General features: G+C 43.0%; 1 protein-coding gene across 2 annotated transcripts in view; it reads left to right on the top strand.

Annotated features, from left to right (window-relative positions):
* Nucleotides 1-747: 747 nt before the first annotated feature.
* The window catches only part of A1CF (APOBEC1 complementation factor), a 133,644-nt gene continuing 109,962 nt past the window's right edge, over nt 748-24,429 (top strand). For both annotated transcript variants that reach the window (XM_038744037.1, XM_038744036.1), the window contains exon 1: nt 748-818. The gene's annotated coding sequence lies outside the window, so the exon portion shown is untranslated. The remainder of the gene's footprint in view (nt 819-24,429) is intronic.

The following is a 24,429-nucleotide window of genomic DNA, read 5'->3' as shown; positions in this document are numbered from 1 at the left end:
TTCTGTGCGGAGCACTGTACTAAGTGCTTGAAAGAGTACAATAACAGAGTGAATAGACATGATCCCTGTTCACAAGAAGCTTCCAGTCTAGAGGAGTTTCTAGATATAATCTTTCTATTTTGTGAGAGAATCTAGCTAATGCTGAGGTTTCAGACAAGGAACAGTATTAGCCTATTTCATTTACCTCAGTAATGTAGTTATTATATTTGTACAGGGAGTACAATATCCTGAAATAGTTTATAAAAAAGGTACCACATGGATCCTTTCTGTTGTTTTCTATGTGTCCACAGTGGACAATACATAGTTACAAGAAGGTTGTACCTAACAAGTTATTGTCTAAATACGATGAACATGAGAATAGTTATGTAAGAGAGGTGCAATCCAGACAAAAGAAAGGTTCTCCTAAATTAACCCAGGATTCATATTGGTTTAGAGGACAAAGCTAGAAAACAAAGATGAAAGAAAATGCAATTCTCTCGAATGACAATGAATTAATAAAATGATAGCAAATTGCAGCAAGGCAAATCACCCTCAAAATTTCAAGGAAACGATGACCGGCAGTCCTGCAAAATTTGAAAACAAATGTGATTTATGTAGATTCTGTCAGCTCACAGTGACCCAATTATCTGGTCAAAGGGCTGGGAGGAGGGGGGAGATAGAGTGAGTTAAAGTTTAACTCGCAGGGATTGTAAACTAACCTAGAGCCATTGAACCTTTGGAGTTTGATATGATGATTAGAGAATAACCAGAGTAACACGTTGCAAATTCTTCATAATCAAGGAGAACTTTTCCGGGTGGTGATCTCTGAAATTGCTCAGGTATGGTACATCTGTTTTGTTTTTCTACTTCAGTTATTTGAACTGGTGAATTATACTTTCAGGGCAACCTGAAAAAGGGCCTCCTCCTCCTTTGAGCCACACAGAGAGGGTTTTTATAGAGTTTTCTAATTCTAGAGTTTGTTTCCTAAGTAGAACCCGAAATGGGCAGAATCAATTGCAGAGTACGTAGGAACCCATGATGTGATTGTCAGCATGTTTGCTTCTTTGTTTAAAGTGTTTCTGAAACCTGACAAAAATGTGGTTTGTGTGCTGCAGGCTGGGGTAAATCCTGTAAAATCCTGTACTCTGGAAGGCTTATTTAGCAATGAGCAGCATGAACCTAGGTTGGCTGTTTGCACATGACTCTTGTAAAATGTTAAAACAGTCCTGCTGTAAGAACCATGGCCTTGACACCCACCGGCAGTGTCTCTGTCATATGCATTTGTTCACAGATCACATCACACTCAAAGTGTCGCTCTCTTCAGCCCCACAGAAACATTAAACCTCAGAAACCCTGCTAAGGGCTGGCTGGTATTTTCGAGTAGCTAAACACCCCTGCCATCCTGATCTCTTTCCCATCCAGCGGTGCACATCAAACACTCTGTTGGCTTCTCCTTCTGAAGAGAATGCCATGGAGCTTATCACTTTCAACAGTCAGAAAGAAAAGCGGCTGACAGAAAATGCTTAGCCTGAATTTGCTAAAACTCAACCTGGGAAGGCTAATCATTAGATCTTATGCTGACAGTAAGATGTGTCATTGTGTACAGAATTGCCTCAATAAGCTTTGTCCATTGACAAGGTGTAATTTAGAAAGTTTCCTACATGAAAGTTGGTGACCATAGAAAGATAGTACCGTACAGTACAAGACAACCCTCTCACAACAGAGATTTTTTCCAAAGAATCCCACCTTGTTAGTTTTGAAGTTTGAATTCTCTAAAGATAAAGGTGAAAGGCAGAGACATTTTCTGTACGTTAACATTTTGTAAATTACTAATGAATTCTGATAAAATGGGGACCAAGGGTAGGCACCTGTTTCCAGATGTTCACAGGTACCTGAATCCAATTCTTGTGTATCGTACTCTCCACAGGCGCTTAGTACCATGTTCTGCACATAGTAAGTGCTCAATAAATACCGATGATTGATTGATTAACATGTATGATAAAGTAACCAGGCTTCTCTGGTTACCCAGAAATGTGTGTGCCTGTGTGAGTCTGTGTGTGTGAGTGACATTTCACAATCATTTTGCTGAGCTATGACTTTTGTGAAAGTATTAATAATGGCTACGCTTAATAATATCTTAATGGTTGGATTCCACTGGGCACTGCTGCAATTTGGGAAGGAAAATAGCTGGCAAGGAAAAATTAGAGTTCAGAATGAAATCAAACAATCTCATATTCAACTGTTGACGATTGCAACCAAAGGTTATTTCAGTAACCAGGCCAGAGCACTGGAAAATATTAGATTTCAGTTTTGAGAATCGGGTCCATTGGCAGCAATCCACATTTTCCCTCCCTCCACTCCTGAGGAGAAGCTGTGTTGGTGTCATGCCAGTAAGAGATGATTATGCACCCTCTCTTGACAGACTTCCGGGAAATTAAGACAGGGCAATGGAATATGAGACAACTCTATAAATAATGTCTGGTGAGCATTCCCACATGTACCACCTCTGATATATATATGTGTTTGTGTGTATACACATACAGATACATATATATATATATGCATGTATACAGATCTATAGAGAGGTATGCAAAAATGTATTCAGAGATTTTGTACATAATAGCACATATCCTATATGTGCATGCATTTCTATACATAATCAGAGATGTTATTTTTTATAGTAATAATAAAAATAATGGCATTACGTGCTTACTATGTATCAAGCACTGTTGTAAGACCTGGGTAATAAGAATAATATTGGCATTTATTAAGTGCTTACTATGTGCAAAGCACTGTTCTAAGCACTGGGCAGATTACAAGGTGATCAGGTTGTCCCATGGGGGGCTCACAGTCTTAATCCCCATTTGACAGATGAGGTAACTGAGGCCCAGAGAAGTTAAGGACTTGCCCAAAGTCACACAGCTGACAAGAGGCAGAGTTGGGTTGAACCCATCACCTCTGACTCCAAAGCCCGGGCTCTTTCCGATGAGCCACGCTGCTTCGGTTGGACACAGTCCTTTGTCCTACATGGGCTCCCAGTCTAAGTAGGAGGGGGAACAAGCCAAAGCATTGGAAAATATTAGATTTCAGTTTTGATAATCTGGTCCATTTGTTGCAATCTGCATTTGACCTCTCTCCAATCCTAAGGAGAAGCTGGGCTGGTGTCATGCCAATAAATGACGATTATGCTCTCTCTCTCGACAGACTTCTGGGAATTAAGAATGGAATGAAATGGAATATGAAACAGCTCCACAGATAATGTCAAATGAGCATTCCAACAAGCACCATCTCAGAAATATGTCTAAATGATATATGTTTATATTTATACTTGATTATAACATATATATACATATGTGTGCATTTATATATAGATGCATAGAGATGTATAGAAATTTGCATTTCAGAGATTTTGGGTGTAACAGCATATATCTATATATGCTTATGTATATCTATACATGTACCAGAGATGCTATTATTAATAGTAATAATAATAATAATGGCATTTGTTAGGTGCTTATGTGTCAAGCACTGTTCTAAGCGCTGGGGTAGATACAAGTTAATCAGGTTGGACACAATCCCTTGTCCTAAATGGCTCACGGTCTAAGTAAGAGGGGGAAAAGGTATTAATTCCACATTTCACAGATGAGGGAAACAGAAAGACAGACAAGTGAAGTGTGTTGCCCAAGGTCACACTGCAGGCCGGGTTTAAAGCCCAGGCCCCCTGCTTCCCAGGCCTGTGCTCTTTCCGCTAAGCCATGCTGCTTCAAAACTTCCAGAAAAGGCTAGTTCAGCCATCTATTTCAATATCTTAGACAACATTCAATGCTGCACATATGAGGTTCTAACTGGTCAATTTAATCAGCATTTTTATTCTAGGTAAAGGTATTTCAGGAAAATCTTAGAAGAAGCTTAAAATAGGGTTTTTTTCCATTTAGATCCAGGGAACACTGAAATGAAAATGAAATGAAAATGGATGTGCATGTAATTACACAGTTGTTAAAAAAAACAAATGAAAATGAATTAAGTTTTTAACAAATGGTTTTGAAATGGTCCCATCCTTTTTGCAGATAGGTACCACTTTGGAGAAGATTTCACAATGGTTTCATTACCTATGTGTCTTTAGATGACTCAATAAGTTCAAACAAGACTATTGATCTACAGAGGATAAACACCATTTCGTTATCTTATTCATGGAAACAGTAACCAGGCTTCTCCAAAGAGCAGTCCAACAACCAAAGCCCTGGAAACAATATACCTTTCCTTCAGTGCCCTGAATTCATACCCCATCTGCCCTGGAAACCATTTCACTTTACCTTTCAACTGCTTCTTAGGTAAACATTCAAATTCCTAGAACACTAGATACAGACCAGTCAAAAATAGGGGAAAATAATAATGTGTATTCATTTTCCTCCCTAACCCTGGACCATTATCCAGGCACTTTCAAATTTAGGTAACAGTTGTGAAGAACATTAAGTGAACAGTTTCATGAAGGCATTAGTTAGATTTTGATTGGTCAAACCAATCCCAAATTAAATGCTAGTTCAAAACTCTTTTCTTCCTTGGATCTGTTCCCTTTAAGCAATTGATTCATTCATTCATTCAATTGTATTTATTGAGCACTTACTGTGTGCAGAGCACTGTACTAAGCACTTGGGAAGTACAAGTAGGCAACATATAAAGATGGTCCCTACCCAACAACGGGCTCACAGTCTAGAAAGGGGAGATGGACAACAAAACAAAACATGTAGACAGGTGATATTTATATTGATTGATATTAATATTGATATTGGTATTTACTCCACCCTCAACTCCTCAGCACTTACACAACTATCCATCATTTATTTTACTGTTCATTTTAATTCCCAGTGTCCCCCTGTAGACAGGAAGCTCCTTGTGGGCCAGGAACATGTTCTGTAATAATAATAATAATAATAGTGTTTGTTAAGCACTTACTATATGCCAAACACTACTTTATGCTCTGGGGTAGATACAAGGTTATCAGGTTATCCCACATGGAACTCACAGTCTAAATCTCCATTTTACAGGTGAGGTAAATGAGGCACAGAGAAGTGACTTGCCCAGAGTCACACAGCTGACAAGTGACAAGGCTGGGATTTGAACCCATGACCTCTGACTCCCAAGCCCATGCTCTATCTACTATGCCTTTCCGTACTCTTCTAAGCACTTAGTACAACACTCTGCATACAGGGAACATTCAATGAACACAATGGATTCATTCATTGATTGATTTCTCACTAGTCTGTCTCTTCCTTCCTTCCTCTCCCCCTGGTCCCCCTCTCCATCCCCCCGTCTTACCTCCTTCCCTCCCCCACAGCACCTGTATATATGTATATATGTTTGTACATATTTATTACTCTATTTATTTATTTAATTTATTTGTACATATCTATTCTATTTATTTTATTTTGTTAATATGTTTGGTTTTGTTCTCTGTCTCCCCCTTCTAGACTGTGAGCCCACTGTTGGGTAGGGACTGTCTCTATGTGTTGCCAATATGTACTTCCCAAGTGCTTAGTACAGTGCTCTGCACACAGTAAGCGCTCAATAAATACGATTGATTGATTGATTGATTGATTTTTGATACACCCTAGATTAAATGGGGAGGGAGCATACGAAGAAATGAGAGATGCTAACATTTTTGTGGTACTGGCCAACAGTTGGTCCTTTAGGCTAGCATATATTTGTTTTCCATGTAATAGCATATATCTATATATACTTATGTATATCATACATATATCAAAGATGCTATTATTAGAAGTAATATTAATGTGATAATAATAATAACGGTATTTGTTACGCACTTACTATGTGCAAAGCACTGTTCTAAGCACTGGGGGGGGATACAAGGTGATCAGGTTGTCCCACGGGGGGCTCACAGTCTTCATCCCCATTTTACAGATGAGGTAACTGAGGCACAGAGAAGTGAAGTGAATTGCCCAAAGTCACACAGCTGACAAGTGGCAGAGGCAGGATTAGAACCCACGACCTCTGACTCCCAAGCCCATACTCTTTCCACTGAGCCACACTGCAGCATTTATTAGGTACTTACTATGTGTCAAGCACTGTTCTAAGCACTGGGGTGGATACAAGTTAATCACGTTGGACACAATCCCTTGTCCTTAATGGCTCACAGTCTAAGTAGAAGGGGGAGCAGGTATTGAATCCACATTTTACAGATGAGGAAAACAGCGAAATAGATCAGTGACTGTTATAGATTAGTACTCTACTGTAGAACAAAATCTACTTTCATGTTTGGAAAACAGTATGATTACCATTGTTTAATACTCTGTTTCCATGCTGGAAATTCAAGAAATACATTTATTTAACTGCAATGGTGAGTAAACTTCAATGGTGAGTGAGATCAAATCCAGCAGAGTAAGAAAACTGGGCACATTGATTCCCTTGGTCATCCTTGTTGTGCAGAAGGAAAAACAAGGATCAGGGTAGCTGATCCTCCAGAGTCAGCGGGCCACTTTTCTGGAAGTTACAGTAGTTTCAACTGGGGAAGCAGCATGGCCTACTGGATGGAGCATGGGCCTGGGAGCCAGAAGGGCCTGGGTTCTAATCCTGACTCCACCACTTGTCTGCTGGGTGACCTTGGGCAAGTCACTTCACTTTTCTTTGCCTCAGGGCATTAAGACTGTGTGCTCCATGTAGGACAGGGTCTGTATCCAACCTGATTAGCTCATATCTACCCCAGTGCTTAACAGTCAATCAATCAATCAATCAATCAATCATATTTATTGAGCGCTTACTGTGTGCAGAGCACTGTACTAACCACTTGGGAAGTACAAGTTGGCAACATATCGAGACAGTCCCTACCCAACAGTGGGCTCACAGTCTAAAAGAGTTCTTAGCAGAGTCCTTGGCATTCATTAAGCCCTTAACCAATACTATGATGATGACAATGATAATGAGGGTGATTCTGCTGTGTGACCTTAGGTAAGTCACTTAACTTCTCTGTGCCTCAGTTACCTCATATGTAAAGTGGGGATGAAGACTGTGAGCACCACGTGGGACAACCTGATTACCTTGTAGCTACCCCAGCGCTTAGAACAGTGCTTGGCACATAGTAAGCACTTAATAAATACCATTATTATTATTATTCCAGCACTTAGAACAGTGCTTGGCACATAGCAAGTGCTTAACAAATGCCATCATCATCATCATCATCATTATTATTATTATTATTATTATTATTATCATTATTATTAACTGTCCAACAAGGAAGCATGCTCAGCCCATTCAATGTGTTATGCGCCAATACAGAGATGATTTGTCCATTTCTTTTTCACCCAATTCCTTTCCATCCAATCTCCTTGTTTCCCTATCTGTGGGAGAAGTGAGGGTGGAGGAAAGAGGAATGCAGTTTACAGCTTCAACAGAGATATGCCTTCACACTTCAAAATTTAATCCTGCACCCAAATCCTGTTGGGAACAGAGGACATGAGGGTCAAAAGCAAAGTTTGAAAAGAAGTCAGTACCATTCAGGTCCCTGAAGCTGAATTTGAGTCGCTGTTCCTAACCAGAGTAAGAAATGAAGAATGAGGTTGAACAAGCTTTTCAACAGGAAGGAGATAGAGGTGTCCTGTAGCAGTCTCCACCTTCTGCATTTCTCTTTGATACACTGCACCAAATGGGGCCAATCCAACAGGGATAAAATAGAGCACAGGGACAGAAATGACCACAGCCTCTGCCTCAAATTTTCTTGATACCCTCCTCCTCTCTGCTCAGCTCACAGACCTTTCTAATAATAAATGATGATCGTTTAGTGCATACTACACAGGAGCCTTCTGCTAAGTGTATCTGAATGTATTTGGCTCAAATAGCCTTTATTTTTTATAGTATCATTCTCTGGGGAGTTCAAATGAAGACAGTCCTATTTCCATAATTGTCTGGAAAGGAGCTGGGGACAAATATTGTTACCCAATAAATACCTCAATATCCCTTCGAATACTCAATCTACTATATCAGTCAATCAGTGGTGTTTATTGAGCATTTACTGTGTGCAGAGCATTGGACTAAGCCCTTGGGAGAGCACAGTATAACAGAGTTGGTAGACATGTTCCCTGCCCACAAGGACCTTACAGTCTAGAGGGGGAGAGAGACATTAATATAAATAAATACATTATAGATATGTACATACAATTACAGATATGTACATAACATGGATATAATTAACATATTCATATACATGAATGTATTTTATGAATATATATGAACTCTTCTGTCTTACCTTATGCAGATATGCCATGTGGATAAATCTGCTTTCCTTTCCATCAGTTCTATTTTTCCTAAATGTTCTTAAGCCTTATCCTTACCTCAGTGGGTTGCCTGCTGGGTGTTAAATAAATATTCATTGGTGATAATGAAACACCAGCAGGACACACAGGTAATGGCTAATCTCTATCCAGCTTTGGAGAGGACAGTCCTTGCAAAGGTATTAGACAAAAATGAGGAATTAACTTCTTTCTACTTCTAAATTGTATTTTTGCTATGTAAGCAAGATTGCATTTGTGACTTCAGCAGAAATCTGGCAAAAAGATTCAGATAAATACTGGTCAAAAGGTTCTTTGAGACCCAAAGTTAAAGGAAAAAATTAGGCCTCAGAAAGGAAGAGCCCATGAGAGGAAGCCTTTTATTTTTAAGTGAGCTGGATGAGGATGGATGGAAACTCTATGTTTTGGTGATGATGATGATGATAATAGTAACTGTTGTGCACTTACTGTGTGCCAGGCAATGTATTAAGTGCTGGGGTGGACACAAGCAAATCGGGTTGGATACAATCCCTGTCCTATGTGGGGCTCACAGTTTCAGTCCCCATTGTACAGATAAGGTAATTGAGGCATAAAGAAGGTCACACAGCAGACAAGTGGTAGAGCCAGAATTTGAACCTATGACCTTCTGACTCCAATACCCGTCCTCTATCCACTATGCCATGCAGCTTCTCTGTGTTTTGCTATGAGTATATATTCCCTCATTCAATCATTCTTTCAATCATATTTATTGACTGCTTACTCTGTGCCGAGCACTGAACTAAGCACTTTGAAAGTACAGTTCAGCAATAGAGACAATCCCTTCCCACACAGGGCTTACAGTCTAGAAGCGGGGAGACAGACATCAAAACAAGTAAACAGTCATCAATATAAATAAATAGAATTACGGATATATACAGCATGGCTCAATGGAAAGAGCATGGGCTTTGGAGTCAGAGGTCATGGGTTCGAATCCTGGATCCACCACATGTCTGCTATGTGACCTTGTGCAAGTCACTTAACTTCTTGGAGCCTCAGTTACCCATCTGTAAAATGGGGATTAAGACTTGGAGCCCCACGTGGGACAACCTGATCACCTTGTATCCCCCGCAGTGCTTAGAACAGTGCTTTGCACATAGTAAGTGCTTAACGAATGCCATCATTATTGTACATACATAAGTGCTGTGGGGAAAAAAATAATTATGGTTGTTAAACGCTCACTATGTCCCAAGCACTGTTCTAAGCACTGGGGTAGATACAAGATAATCAGATTGTCCCGCTTGAGGCTCACAGTCTTAATTCCCATTTTACAAATGAGGTAACTGAGGCACAGAGAAGTTAAGTGACTTGCCCAAAGTCCCATAGCAGACAAGTGGGGGAGACAGGATTAGAACCCACAATCTCTGCCTCCCAAGCCCAGGCTCTTTCCACTAAGCCATGCTGCTTCTCCTTGGGCATAGAGTCTCCAAGTGGGAGGGAGATCTGATTTCTGGCAACCTGCTTTCTCAGGCAGAGACAGATGTGAAGAATTCTGGATAACTTCCTCCAAGCACATGTACGAGCAGGAGCCAAAGGGAAATTTTTCCTAAGTGATGCTATAGGGTCCTACAGTAGCTGGTAGAGAGAAGCAGTAACTTACTAAATAGTTTCCAAGTGACCTAAGGGAATTCCTGTAGGATTTAGGGGCAGCAATACTGTAAGTGTACCTAATGTAGATCAATCAAACATTCAATCATCTCTCATTCCTACTTTTCCTCACTCCTCTTTCAAACATTCTCATGTATTCCCTTCCCTAAAAATCCCTCCCTTGACCCCACATTTCCCTCCAGTTATCACCCCACCTCCCCACTACCATCCCTCTCCAAAGGGTTTGAGCAAATTGTCTACATCCACTGCCTCCATTTCCTCTCCTTCAACTCTTGACTTCATCAGATTTGGATTCCACCCCTTGCGGTCCATGGAAACTGCCCTCTCTTTAAGGTCACAGATGATTTCCTTCTCAAATCCAATAGCCTCTATCCCATTCATTCAGTTCATTCAATTGTATTTACTGAGCACTTACTGTGTGCAGGGCACTGTACTAACTGCTTGGGAAGTACAAGTCAGCAACATATAGAGACAGTCCCTACCCTACAACGGGCTCACAGTCTAGAAGGGGGAAACAGACAACAAAACAAAACATGTAGAATGATGTCAAAACCATTAGAATAAATAGAATTATAGCTATAAGCACATCATTAATAAAATGGAATAGTAAATGTGTACAGGTAAAATAGAGTAAAAAATATGTACAAACATATATAAATGCTGTGGGGAGGGGAAAGAGGTAGGGTGGGGAGGTGATGGGGAGGAGGAGAGGAAAAAGACGGCAGAGGAGCGTAGGGTGCAGGCTGGGCTGTAGGAGAGAAGGGAGGTGAGGTAGGAGGGAGTGAGGTGATAGAGAGCCTTGAAGCCATGAGTGAGGAGTTTTTGCTTGATTCATACGTTGACAGGCAACCACTGGAGATTTTTGAGGAGGGGAATGACATGCCCCGAGTGTTTCTGTACAAAGATTATCCGGGCAGCAGAGTGAAGTATAGACTGAAGTGGGGAGAGACAGGAGAATGGGAGGTCAGAGAGGAGGCTGATACAGTAAGCCAATTGGGATAGGATGAGAGATTGAACAAGCAAGGTAGCGGTTTGGATGGAGAGGAAAGGGTGGATCTTGGTGATATTGTGTAGCTTAGACCAGCTGGTTTTGGTGACAGACTGGATGTGTGCAGTGAATGAGAGAGTGGAGTCAAGGATGACATCAAGGTTGTGGGCTTGTGAGATGGGGAGGATGGTAGTGCCATCTACAGTGATGGAAAAATAAGGGAGAGAACAGGGTTTGGGAGGGAAGATAAGGAGCTCAGTCTTAGACATACTGAGTTTTAGATGGCGGGTAGACATCCAAATGGAGATGTCCTGAAGACAGGAGGAGATACAAGCCTGGAGGGAGGGAGAGAGAGCAGGGGCAGAGTTATAGATTTGGATGTCATCAGTGTAGAGATGATAGTTGAAGCCGTGAGAGTGAATCCCATCCTAATCCACCTCTCAGCTGTCTTTAATACTTTAAACCACCTGCTTCTCCTGAAAACATTATTTAACTTTGGTTTCACTGATACTATCCTCTACTGTTTCTTCTCCTATCTCTATGGCCACTTATTCTCAGTCCCTTTTGCAAGCTACTCCTCTGTCTCCCATCCTCTAACTCTCCTCAAGGCTTAATAATAATAATAATAATGACATTTGTTAAGTACTTACTATGTGCAAAGCACTGTTCTAAGTGCTCAGGAGGATACGAGGTCATCAGGTTATCCCACGTGGGGCTCACAGTCTTCATCCCCATTTTACAGATGAGGTAATTGAGGCACAGAGAAGTTAAGTGACTTGCCCAAAGTCAAACAGCTGACAAGCGGCGGAGCCGGGATTTGAACCCATGACCTCTGACTCCCAAGCCAGTGCTCTTTCCACTGAGCCATGCCGCTTCCAGTGTTGGATCCCCTGTCATTTCCATTTTCATCTACTCCCTTGCAGAACTCCTCAGCTGCCACAGCACCAATTACATCTCTACATGAGTTATTATCAAATCTCTCTCTCCAGTCCTGATCTCTCTCCCTCTGGAAAGTCCTGCATTTCCTCTGGTCTTCAGGATATCCTCTTGTCTTCAGGATACCGCTACTTGGATGTCCCACCTACATATCAAAAATCTCCAGTGGCTGCCTGTCAACCTGCACATTAAGCAAAAACTCCTTACCCTCGGCTTCAAGGTTCTCCATCACCTCGCCCCCTCCTACCTCACCTCCCTTCTCTCCTTCTACAGTCCAGCCTGCACCCTCAGCTCCTCTGCTGCTAATGTCCTCACTGTACCTCGTTCTCGCCTGTCCCGCCGTCGACCTCCAGCCCACGCCCTCCCCCTGGCCTGGAATGCCCTCCCTCCCCATATCCACCAAGCTAGCTCTCTTCCTCCCTTCAAAGCCCTACTGAGAGCTCACCTCCTCCAAGAGGCCTTCCCAGACTGAGCCCTCTTTTTCCTCTCCTCCTCCCCATTGCCCCCACCCTACCTCCTTCCCCTCCCCACAGCACCTGTATATATGATTGTACAGATTTATTACTCTATTTATTTTACTTGTGCATATTGACTATTCTATTTATTTCGTTAATGATGTGCATTTAGCTTTACTTCTACTTGTTCTGATGACTTGACAACTGTCCACATGTTTTGCTCTGTTGTCTGTCTTCCCCTTCTAGACTGTGAGCCCATTGTTGGGCAGGGACCGTCTCTATATGTTGCCGACTTGTACTTCCCAAGCGCTTAGTACAGTGTTCTGCATACAGTAAGTGCTCAATAAATTTGATTGAATGAATGAACATCAAATTTAACGGGTTCAAAACAGAACTCCTCATCTTCCCATCCAAACCCTGTCCTCCTCCTGTCTTTCCATCACTGTAGACAACACCACTATCCTTCCTGCCTCATAAGCTGGTAACCTTGACACTATCCTTGATGTATCTCCCTCCTTCAACCCATATATTCAATGTCACCAAATCCTTCTGGTTCTACCTTCACAACATTGCTAAAATGTGTCCTTTCCTCTTCACACAAACTGCTACTACGCTGATCCAAGAATTTATAATATCCCACCTTGACTACTGCATCACAGCCCTCTCGCTGACATTTCTTCCTCCTATCTCTCCCCACTCCAGTCTTTCCTTCACTCCACTGCCCGGATCATTTTTCTAAAAGCAGTTCAGTTCATATCTCCACACTCCTCAAGAAGCTCCAGTGGTTGCCCATTCACCTCTGTATCAAACTACTTACCATATGCTTTATAGCACTCAGTCACTGCCCACTCCCACCTTACCTCACTGATTTCTACAACAACCCACCCACTGACCCACACACTTCGCTCCTCTAAAAACAACCTACTCACCTCATCTTGGTCCCATCTCTCTTGCCCTTAGCTCTTACCCTCTTTCTGCCTGGAACTCTCTTCTTCCCTTCTTCTTCATATATGACAGACTACTTCTCCACTCACCTTTAAAGCCATACTAAAATGACATCTCCTCCAAGAAGGCTTCCCTCACTAAGCCCTCATTTCTCCTACTCCCTCTCCCTTCTGCATCACTTGTGCACATGGATCTGTACCTTTAAGTATTGATATTTATCCTGCCCTCATCCCCACGGCACATTTTTAATTATCCATAATTTATTTTAATATCTGTCTCCCTCTAGACTGTATGCTGCTTATTTGTTTGCTTTATGGTACGTATTAAGAACTTACTATGTATCAAACACTACTGTAAGTGCTGGAGTAGGTACAAGTGGGGAAGCAGCGTAGGTCAGTGGAAAGAGCATGGGCTGTGGAGTCGGAGGTCATGTGTTCAAATCCTGGCTCCGCCAATTGTCAGCTGTGTGACTTTGGGTAAGTCACTTAACTTCTCTGTGCCTCAGTTCCCTCATCTGTAAAATGGGGACTAAGACGGTGAGCCCCACCTGGGACAACCTGATCACCTTGTAACCCCCCAGCGCTTAGACCAGTGCTTTGCTCACGGTAAGCGCTTAACAAATTCCATCATCATTATTATTATTACAAGTCAGTTAGGTCTAACACAGTCAAGTACTGAACAGGTAATGAATTCCCAGTTTTCAGTTGAGGAAACTGAGGCACAAAGAAGTGAAGTGCTTTGTCCAAGGTCACACAGCAAACAACTGACAGAGGAATTGGCAAAGCTGGGATTAGAACACAGATCCTCTGACTCTCAGGGGCCCGCGCTCTTTCCACTAGGCCATGCTGCTGTACTCTCCCAAATTCTTATCACAGTGCTCTGCACAGAGTAAATGCTCAGTATATACCATTGATTGGTTTCCTGATTGGTATAAAGTTATTGGTTTTCTAGAGAAGCAGCATGGCTCAGTGGAAAGAGCCCGGACATTGGAGTCAGAGGTCATGAATTCAAATCCCGGCTCTGCCAGTTGTCAGCTGTGCGACTTTGGGCAAGTCACTTCACTGGGCCTCAGTTACCTCATCTTTAAAATGAGGATTAAGATTGTGAGCCCCCTGTGGGACAACCTCATCACCCTGTAACCTCCCCAGTGCTTAGAACAGTGCTTTGCACATAGTAAGCGCTTAATAAATGCCTATATATATATATATATATATATATATATATATACTATACTATATACTTTATACTATATATAAGTATAGTGGGCTAATCCATATAAGCAGGGACACATCTATCCACTCTATTGCCCTCTCCCAAGCACTTATTACAGTGCTCTGCACCCAGTAAGAATTCAGTAAATACCACTTATTGACCTATTGTATATGTCTCCATCTCATTGACATCACAACCCCCAAACTGTTCTGGATTGGGCAAAAAGCCTAAAGCAGCAGACTTTCAATCTGCAGGCCACTCCCAACCATAACTCTCCAAGGGTATTGCCACTGGACTCTAACAACCTTGCCAGAAATCACTCTCGTGGATTTTGAGATACATGCAGCAAGTTTTTGTTATCATAATATGCATATTTACACAGATTAGAATATAAATAATAATAAAAAACCATAGGCTTTCCCAAAAAAGGAAGAAAGTTTTCATCTTGCCTATTTCCTGCCTCTGGCCTGGAATGCCCTCCCTTTTCATATCTGACAAACCATTACTCTTCCCTCCTTCAAAGACTTAGTGAAGGACACCAACTCTCTCCTTGACCCCCTCCAATCTGGCTTCCGTTCCCTACACTCCACCGAAACTGCCCTCTCAAAGGTCACCAGTGACCTCCTGCTTGCCAAATCCAACAGCTCCTACTCTATCCTAATCTTCCTCGACCTCTCAGCTGCCTTCAACACTGTGGACCACCCCCTTTTCCTCAACATGCTATCCAACCTTGGCTTCACAGGCTCCGTCTTCTCCTGGTTCTCCTCTTATCTCTCCGGCCATTCATTCTCAGTCCCCTTTGAGGGCTCCTCCTCCCCCTCCCATTCCCTTACTGTAGGGGTTCCTCAAGGGTCAGTTCTTGGTCCCCTTCTGTTCTACATCTACACTCACTCCCTTGGTGAACTCATTCTCTCCCACGGCTTCAAAGATCATCTCTACACTGATGACACCCAAATCTACATCTCTACCCCTGTTCTGTCTCCCTTCCTTCAGGCTCGGGTCTCCTTCTGCCTTCAGGACATCTCCATCTGGATGTCTGCCTGCCATCTAAAACTCAATATGACTGAACTCCTTGTCTTCCTTCCAAAACCCTGCCCTCTCCCTGACTTTCCCATCACTGTAGATGGCACTACCATCCTTCCCGCCTCACAACTCCACAACCTTGGTGTCATCCTCAACTCCGCTCTCTCGTTCACACCTCACATCCAATCCGTCACCAAAACCTGCTGGTCTCACCTCCGCAACATCACCAAGATCCTCCCTTTCCTCTCCATCCAAACCGCTACCTTGCTGATTTAATCTCTCATCCTATCTCGACTGGATTACTGCATCAGTCTCCTCTCTGATCTCCCATCCTCCTGTCTCTTCCCACTTCAGTTTATACTTCACACTGCTGCCCAGATCATCTCTGTGCAGAAATGCTCTGGGCATGTTACTCCCCTCCTCAAATATCTCCAGTGGCTGCCAGTCAACCTACACATCAAGCAAAAACTTCTCATTCTCAGCTTCAAGGCTGTCCATCACCTCGCCCCCTCCTACCTCACCTCCCTTCTCTCCTTCTCCAGCCCAGCCCGCACCCTCCGCTCCTCTGCCACTAACCTCCTCACTGTGTCTTGTTCTTGCCTGTCCCGCCGTCGACCCCCAGCCCACGTCCTCCCCCTGGCCTGGAATGTCCTCCCTCTGCACATCCGCCAAGCTAGCTCTCTTCCTCCCTTCAAAGTCCTACTGAGAGCTCCAGGAGGCCTTCCCAGACTGAGCCCCCTTTTTCCTCTCCTCCTCCCCATTCTTTCTGCCCTACCTCCTTCCCCTCCCCACAGCATCTGTATATATGATTGTACAGATTTATTACTCTATTTATTTTACTTGTACATATTAACTATTCTATTTATTTTGTTAATGATGTGTATCTAGTTTTATCTCTATTTAATCTGATGACTTGACACCTGTCCATGTTTTGTTTTGTTGTCTGTCTCTCTCTTCTAGACTGTGAGCCCGTTGTTGGGTAGGGACCGTCTCTATGTGTTGCCAACTTGTACTTTCCAAGCGCTTGGTACAGTGCTCTGCACACAGTAAGCGCTCAATAAATACGATTGAATGAATGAATCTCCTCCTAGAGGCCTTCCCTGACTAAGACCTCCTTTCATCTTTTCCCACTCCCTCTGCATCGCCCTGACTTGCTCTCTTCGTTCACTCCTCCACACTGAGCCCACAGCACTTATGTCCATATCCATATTATTTATATTAATGTCATTCCCCCCCACCCCAAACTGTAAGCTCATTGTGCGGGAGAATATGTCCGTTATATTTTGTGTTGTACTATCCCAAGTGCTTAGTACCGTGCCCTAAACACAGTAAGTGTTCAATCAACACAACTGATTGATTGATTGACTAGAAGTGACAGATATCATCGAAGTGTGACTTTGTAACTTGGGGGGACATTGCATCCTCAGAGAGCAGCAAAGCCAACAATATAGGGGCACTAATTCCAGTGGCCCCAGACAAAGCTGATAGTGTTGGAAAAACAGGCATCCCCAGAATGTTGAGGAGGTGCGGCACTGACTGAAGACCATGTGTCTAGCTAGTGAGTTATGATAAAAGCAATTGTTCCCACAGTTAATGAGCAGCATCTGCTTTCTGGATGAGGCACTGATCTCATGCCCTGTGACTATCCCCTAGTAATTTCCGGATGGTTTAAACACCAGACCTATTTTAAGAAAGCTCTAGTTTATCATCATGTCTCCCTCAGGAGTCCCTAAGCTCTGCCTGCATTGGTTCCAGGGTTCCGTAGGAAGATAAAGGTAGGGAGAGGAGACAGGAGAAAAGCAGAACAGTGCAGGCACCCCATTTTTCCCTAGAATTCCTGGTACGTGAAAATAATCAAAGGGTTGTAGCAAATTGAGGAGCAGTCTGTCCTAGTGGAAAGAGCATAAGACTGGGAGTCAGGCAACCTGAGTTCTAAACCCAGCTCTACTGCCGGTCTTCTATATGACCCGGGGCAAGTCCCTTAACTTGTTTGTGCCTTAGTATCTTCATCTGTTAAATACATATTCAATACCTAGGCACGTTCCCTTTCCCACAACAAGTTTACCGTCTAGAGGAGTACCAAGTTAAATACCACAGTTATTATTGTTATTATGCAAGGGGTTGCTCCCTGCAGAATGTCCTGTCAGCCACACCCTCAGCAGCAATTTTCCTATTCAGTAGCTGCAAGGGTCCTCAGGGACTACTTCTAGACTCCCTCCCTCCAAACCCTCCCCACACACCCCCACACCCCACACACAGAGTACAAACTATTTGGCCAGCTGAAAACCAAAAAAATAAATCAGTGGTATTTATTGAGCACTTACTATGTGCAGCACACTGTATTAAGCACTTAGGAGAGTATGTCCAAAAGAATTAGCAGACTCGTTCCCTGTCCATAGCGAGCTTACAGTCTAGCAGGGGAGACATATATTGTGAGCCCGTTGTTGGGTAGGGACTACCTCTATCTGTTGCCGAATTGTACTTTCCAAGCATTCAGTACAGTGCTCTGCGCACAGTAAGCGCTCAATAAATGTGATTGAATGAATATTGCTGTGAATAAATAAGTAATGTATAATATATGATTTAAAGGAAGCTACGTAAGGGCTGTGGGGTTGGGAGGGGATGGGGATTGGGGGTAGGGGGTGAATATTAAATGCCCAAAGATTACAGATCCAAGTGCATAGGGAGAGGGAGCTGGGGAAAAGAGGACTTAATCGGGGAAAACTTCTTGGAAGAGGTGTGACCTTAATAATGCTTTGAAGGTGGGGAGAGTGGTGGTCTGGCATATATATAGGTGGAGAGAGTTCCAAGTTAGGAGAAGGATATGGGAAAGGGGTCAGTGGCGAGATAGATGAGATCAGGGCATAGTGAGTAAGCTGGCACTAAGGGAACAGAATGTGTGGGCTGGGCTGTAATAGGAGAAAACCCTGAGGTTCCATTTTTTAGGCCCCCCTGGCATAATGGGCAACCTTGACTTCTCTTGCTGGTATAAGGACTAGAAGATTCTGCTTCCAGAACACTCTTTGATGATGGTTCCACACCACTTCTCCTGAAGCTTTTCTCAATGTATGCCATGTCCATTTCAGGACCAGAGGAAAACCCACTACAGAAAGCTGTCATTGGAAGGAATCAGGATTAGATTTTAGGTTTAGTGGGGAAAATTCATTACTGTTCATTCACATATCAGCTTAGGAAAAGTTAGTTAGGTTGTAGTTAGAATTTACTGTTTGCTAATGGCGTCCTCAAATCACATCAGCACCTCTGGATTGATTGCCCTCTGAGATGAAAACTGAGGAATGAAGCGGGAGGTAATGAATACAGAAAAATCTTCTTTTTCATCATCATCAATCATATTTGAGTGCTTACTATGTGCAGAGCACTGTACTAAGCGCTTGGGAAATACAAATTGGCAACATATAGAGACAGTCCCTACCCAACAGTGGGCTCACAAAGTGTGTAATGTGACTGATAGGTGAATGATTTTCCGGGTGTGTCTGTGATTCTGTCTCTCTTCTCTTTGTTTCATTTCTCCTCATTATTAGATCTTTTTTCAATGCTTTATATAGTGGATGAGCCCTAATGGCTCCAGGATCCCTCAGGCTCTTCAGAGAATAAGAAATGATAAAAACTCAATGTCTCAAACTGAGGGAGGTGCTGAGCCCATTGAGGTTTTCTAGTAGGCTTCCAGCATCTGTCCATGAGCCTGGTCTGCTTCTTGCTGGCCGGACCTGCAGCAGTAGCTGTGGGCATGGGGCAACATCTGACCCTGGCCTCTGTAGACAAGCTGATGCCACCTGCAAGGGGAAGGGAGAGCACATCTTGCCTGTCTGCCCCTGGCTCCCTGTCTGCCATCACAGGTGGTTTGTCACAACCAAAATATACTTGAAGAAAGGAGGGAGAAAAACGTTGAAATAGGAAGAGAGAAAATGGAGAGAGAATGAATGGGAAGACAGGGACTAAGGAAAAGGAGCAAAGTAAAGGGGACATAAAGGAAGAGGGAGACAGAAGAAGAGAATGAGAGACAGACAGCAGGGTCTAATAATTATAGTATTTGTTAAGTGCTTACTATGTGCCAAGCACTGTTCTAAGTGCTGGGATAGATAGAAGGTTAATCAGGTTGTCCCACGTGGGGCACACAGTCTTAATCTTCGTTTTACAGATGAAGGTAACTGAGGCACAGAAAAATTAAGTGACTTGCCCAAGGTCACTTGCCCAAGGTCACACAGCAAACAAATGGCAGAGCTGGGATTAGAACCCACATCCTCTGACTCCCAAGCCAATGCTCTGGATGCTTCTAATAGGACAACACTATGCCCTAACACTGTGAAGGCCTTACCTACCCCTTGGAGTATTTATTGATCATTCACTGTATGCAGAGTGCTGTACTAAGCTTCCTTTTGAAGCATGTATGCCTAGTTTAATTACAACAACTCAAGAGGCTGGAGAAACATTAAGCTATTAGCAGGGCTAGTGAGGATTCAAGTTCAATCTCAGTGTAATAATAATAATAATAATAATGGTATTTGTTAAGCACTCACTATGTGCAAAGCACTGTTCTAAGCGCTGGGGAGGATACAAGGTGATCAGGTTGCCCCACTGGGGGCTCACAGTTTTAATCCCCATTTTACAGATGAGGTAACTGAGGCATAGAGAAGTTAAGTGACTTGCCCAAAGTCACACAGCCGACAGTTGGTGGAGCCGGGATTTGAACCCATGACCTCTGACTCCAAAGCCCACGCTCTTTCCACTGAGCCACGCTGCTTCTCCATATAAGAGATTCCCACCCTTCCATAATGTACGCTCCTCTGGGAAGTCACTAGATTTCCGATCCAACCAGGATTACCTTGGTCTAAGAAAATTCAAGCACTTTCTCAAGTGCCCAATCAATACTCTTATTTCTTCCATAATGTATGTTTTCACAAAACATTTTGGAGAGAGCACTGTTAGGAAATGAGGGAACATTTGTCCAGAAACGCTCTGGGCATATTACTCCCCTCCTCAAAAACCTCCAATGGCTACCGATCAATCTGCACCTCAGGCAGAAACTCCTCACCCTGGGCTTCAAGGCTGTCCATCACCTCGCCCCCTCCTACCTCACCTCCCTTCTCTCCTTTTACTGCCCAGCCCGCACCCTCCGCTCCTCCACCGCTAATCTCCTCACTGTACCTCGTTCTCGCCTGTCCTGCCATCGACCCCCGGCCCACGTCCCCCCCCGGGCCTGGAATGCCCTCCCTCTGCCCATCCGCCAAGCTAGCCCTCTTCCTCCCTTCAAGGCCCTGCTGAGAGCTCACCTCCTCCAGGAGGCCTTCCCAGACTGAGCTCCTTCTTTCCTCTCCCCCTCGTCCCCCTCTCCATCCCCCCGTCTTACCTCCTTCCCGTCCCCACAGCACCTGTATATATGTATATATGGTTGTACATATTTATTACTCTATTTATTTATTTATTTATTTTACTTGTACATTTCTATCCTATTTATTTTATTTTGTTGGTATGTTTGGTTCTGTTCTCTGTCTCCCCCTTTTAGACTGTGAGCCCACTGTTGGGTAGGAACTGTCTCTGTTGCCAATTTGTACTTCCCAAGCGCTTAGTACAGTGCTCTGCACATAGTAAGCGCTCAATAAATACAATTGATTGATTGATTCTCCTGACAGTGCACATCTAACTGGATAGAAGGAAACATGATATCAGAAGAATCAACTGTGTGCATCTGGGCTGTGCTAGTCAATGAGTGCATCCTAATAACGGGAGTTTTCCTTGATGCCAGATTCATCAGGATCCTAAACCTTATCATATAGGAGAACCTAATAATGCATCAGGAAATTCAATATGTGATAAAGATGGGAATCTATCCCTTCCTGAATAGATGACTGGCCTTGAAGAATGTGGCAACGTCAGTCTGATTCCCTCAGAGAAAACAGAGAATGGTAACTAATGTCCTTGTAGGCAATTACCTGAGAGTCCATGGACACAATAACAGATTTGATGTCGCACTTTCAGACACTACTCTTGTCTATCCAGAGGGAGGATTGTTAATGAAAATTTCTTCACCAACCAAAGGCTTGTATTATTGAAAGTGCTGGCTCCTGGCACTGAATCTGGCAACAGCCACAGACAGGAAATTGCTGAGGAATGTCTCTCCACTTCTCTAACTGCAGCTTTCTTTAATTGCAAACTGTATTAGTTGTTAAACACATGTTACTTTGCCGATTTTCCAGCATCCCTGCAGGGGAGAATACAGTTGGATTTTTTATTCTATCTTTGTCATCACCAATATTCATCACAGACCTGTACTCTGCATAGCACTGTTTCTTGTTGAAATCAGTGACTTTGGTCCCAATCCCCATTTGATTATCTCTTGGAGAATTAGTGATTCATGGAAGCAACTTTAGGTCAATTTTCAACTGAAAAAAAAACTGCTGGTATAGAATTGTCTGTATTTGCAGTTATGGAGGGATAGGATTAGAAAAGGAAAAACTAGAAAACTAAGTGCAACCAGGACAAGACAAAGAAAATTACCCGAAAGGTATAATGGGAAAAGAGGTGTGTCAAGAGAGGCTATCAGGAAAATAAATCTAACCGCAGATGGCTAGGAAAAGGCAGAAGCTTTTAATATTGCCTCTTCACTTCTGCTTTTACTGAAAAGATCAGAAGTGAACAGCTGTTAACAGCAAATCCTTTTTAGGATGAAAGGTACAAAAGCAGAAGTTAATTAGGGGAATGAACGGTTAAAGCACATGGAGGAAACCTGGATGTGTTTAAGTCAACAGGATCAGCTAACATGCATCTCAGGGTTCTTATCATTCATTCATTCATTCAATCGTATTTATTGAGTGCTTACTGTGTGCAAAGCACTATACTAAGCACTTGGGAGAGTACAATATAACAATAAATGGATACATTCCTGCCCACAACAAGCTCACAGTCTAGAGGGGGAGACAGACATTAATACAAATAAATAAATAGATAAATAAATAAATACATTGCAGATATACACATAGTGCTGTGGGGATGGGAGGGAGGATGAATGAAGGTGCAAGTAAGAGCAGCACAGAATGGAGTGGGAGAAGAGGAGAGGAGGGCTTAGTCAGGGAAGGCTTCTTGGAGGAGATGTGCCTTCAGTAAGGTTTTGAAGTGGGGCAGAGCAATTATTTATCTGATATGAGGAGGGAGGGCATTCCAGGCCAGAGGTAGGATATGGATGAGAGGTTGGTGGTGAGACAGACAAGATTGAGGTACAGTGAGACATACAGCAGATGTTATTGCAGAGCATTGTGCTATTATAGTTGAGAGCTCATGGAGAACAGGAGGAATCTCTGGAGATTAGGAAAGGACCAGCTCAAAAAAAGGGAAAAGGTAAGAGGTGATATTGGCAGGCTCTTCTACCCAACAGCAGTACCTGGATAGATACTAGAACAAATCGTTGAGAAAACAACTCATGACCACCCAGAAAACAATATTCTAGAAAACAACTAACACGTGTCCATGGTGAACAAATTGTGCTAGAACAACTGAATCTTCTATGGAAGAGTGATGGATCGTATTCTCAACAAGGAAGCTATCATGAAATGTTTCTGGATACCCTTATGACTTTTGATCTCATTTGGCAAGCATGCTCATCAACAACCTAGAAGAGTTTGGTTTTGGCCAAATGACTGCAAGGTAGGCTGAGCCCTGAATCCCAAAGGATATCACTAGTTCGGTGACAAACTTGGGAGGTGATTCAAGTCTAATTCTATAGGGATCAGTCCTGGGGCAGTTTCTGTTCAGTATCTTTATTAACGAGCTGGACAAAAAATAAAATAAAATAAAATTGAAACTATACTTATCAGAATTTCTAATGATAATAATTGAAATAATAAGAGTAATGCTTTGGAAGACACAAGTATCAATCATCAATCAGTCATATTTATTGAGTGTTTTCTGTGTGAAGAGCACAGTATAACAGAGTTGGTAGCCACATTCCCTGCCCACAGAGAGCTCATAGTCTGGAGAGGGAGACAGATATAAATATAAATAAATAAACTAGGGATATGTGTACAAGTGCTGTGGGGCTGGGTGAATAAAGGGAGCAAGGCAAGGCGATGCATAAGGGAGTGGGAGAAAAGGAAAGGAGGGCTTAGTCAGGGAAGGCCTCTTGGAGGAGCTATGCCTTCAATAAGGCTTTGAATAATAATAATAATAATATTGGCATTTGTTAAGCACTTATTATGTGCCAAGCACTGTTCTAAGCACTGGGGAGGATACAAGGTAATCAGGTTGTCCCAAGTGGGGCTCACAGTCTTCATCCCCATTTTACAGATTAGGGAACTGAAGTCCAGAGTCGTTAAGTGACTTGCCCACAGTCACACAGCTGATCAGTGGCGGAGCCTCTGCCCTCCGACTCCCAAGCCCGGGCTCTGTCTACTAAGCCACACTGCTTCTTTGAAGCAGGGGAGAATAATTTTCTGTCAGATATAAAGAGGGAGAGCGTTCCAGGCCAGAGGCAGGATAGGGGCAAGAGTCGGGTGTTAAATTAGACAGACGTCCCTGCAAAATCTGGATGATATTCAGTAGGGACAGGGCAAAGTGGAGCACTTGGAGACCAAAATAAACACCATCAATTTAGAATGGAAAAAGTCTGGGCAGGCACAAAGAGAAAAAGATCTGGGGTTCAGAGGAACTTCTAAGCTAAATATGGTTAAGCAATGCAGAAGAACTCTTCAAAAAGCTGGAAGCAGAGGGTTGGACGAGATGAACTCTCAGGGTTCCTTCCAATTGTAGGAATCTAGAATTCTACATGATCCACTGCCTTTTGCAGTTCATTCAGTCGTACATATTGAGCACTTACTGTGTGTGGAAAGCACTGTACTAAGTGCTTAGCACTGTACTTAGCACTTTCACAATTGTAAAAGGGACAGATATTCTGTGGTCCAGGGAGCCCATTCCTGGTAAAACCCACCATGGGCCGGAAGCCTTTGAAAGCATTAAA

This window comes from Tachyglossus aculeatus, chromosome 3, assembly GCF_015852505.1.
Source record: "Tachyglossus aculeatus isolate mTacAcu1 chromosome 3, mTacAcu1.pri, whole genome shotgun sequence".
Taxonomy (NCBI): domain Eukaryota; kingdom Metazoa; phylum Chordata; class Mammalia; order Monotremata; family Tachyglossidae; genus Tachyglossus; species Tachyglossus aculeatus.
The sequence above is the reverse complement of the archived record's forward strand: the minus strand, read 5'-3'. Positions and strand labels throughout refer to the sequence as shown.